This window comes from Rousettus aegyptiacus, unplaced genomic scaffold, assembly GCF_014176215.1.
Source record: "Rousettus aegyptiacus isolate mRouAeg1 unplaced genomic scaffold, mRouAeg1.p scaffold_m13_p_8, whole genome shotgun sequence".
Taxonomy (NCBI): Eukaryota; Metazoa; Chordata; class Mammalia; order Chiroptera; family Pteropodidae; genus Rousettus; species Rousettus aegyptiacus.
The window spans coordinates 44,066,950-44,068,120 of record NW_023416311.1 but is presented as its reverse complement, the minus strand read 5'-3'; the positions used below and the strand labels follow the sequence as shown (position 1 = coordinate 44,068,120).

The 1,171-nt window shown below is 33.6% G+C and overlaps 1 pseudogene; it reads left to right on the top strand.

Annotated features, from left to right (window-relative positions):
* Positions 1-820: 820 nt before the first annotated feature.
* LOC118607572 lies at positions 821-936 on the top strand (annotated as a pseudogene).
* The last annotated feature ends 235 nt before the right edge of the window (positions 937-1,171 follow it).

Genomic DNA, 1,171 nt, shown 5'->3' with positions numbered 1-1,171 from the left:
TAATGAAATCATTTGTCCATGTTCTTTGTTAAAAAAAGAAAAGAAGTTCCCCTTAACCTTTTATAACCAAAGGTTCATTTCTTCATGATAGCCTTATCAAAATGCAGTAAATGTCAGGGGAAACATGTCACATGCTTTACTAAAGTCAAAACATAACGAGCCTAAAGAAAGAAAGGAACCCCCTGCCAAAAAACAAACAAACAAACAAACAAAAAAAACTTAGAAAAACATACTAAGCCTATATCAGCCCTCAAATCTACAAATTAAATAAATTTATCCAAAAAGTTAATGTGATATTTTTATATCTCAATTGCATTCCTTTTCAAATCTTACAAACCAACAAGAATTACACCAGAGAATAATGTCGAGCCCATGTGGGTTTTTTTAATGTTTCTTCCTTTCCATTTTTCAAAAGTATTAACTGTTCTCAAATGTTTTTGTTCTAGCTGTAGCTTTGAGAATATCTTCTAACTGGCATAGTACTTTTTAAATACCGATATGTTTAAATACAGCTATGTTTTTTTGACATCCAGTGTTTGTAGAACACCAACTAATAAAGTTTCACTGATTACTATTAATAAAAGTTATGTGTGCCTAAACATAAGGATAATTGTTTATACATGAGGAAAATAGCAAATTAAATTTCTTGAGTCTCATATTCTACACCTCTGAAATAAGAATGATGCTGACAACATTAAAAGATTGTTTTGAGAATCAAAGTACATAATATAGCCATGGTTCCAGAGTGTAGCAGTTAGCACATTTGCTTTACATGGAGAAAGTCCTGGATTCATATCCCAGTGGAGCCACACAGCTCATGGTCTATAGCCATGCCACCCTGAACAAGCCCAATGTCTGATCATGGAAGTGAAGCAGGGGTGGGCCTGGTTAGTACTTGGATGGGAGACCACCTAGGAAGACCAGGTGCTGTAGGCATAAATAATAGAAAGGAAGGAAGGAAGGACACAATAAATGTAAAGCACCTTGTAAATGATAAGAAAATGTTTTAAATTTAGCTATTCAAATGCCTCTCATTATAAAGAGAAATAAGGGCTGTTAGAGTTTGGTAAATCTTTTAGTTTTTAACTTTCTGTCTAGAAGTGCTTTGTGGCAATGGAAAGAAGGCTGAAAAGTTTAATCACACAATTGTTGACAGTTTGGCAATTTTGTA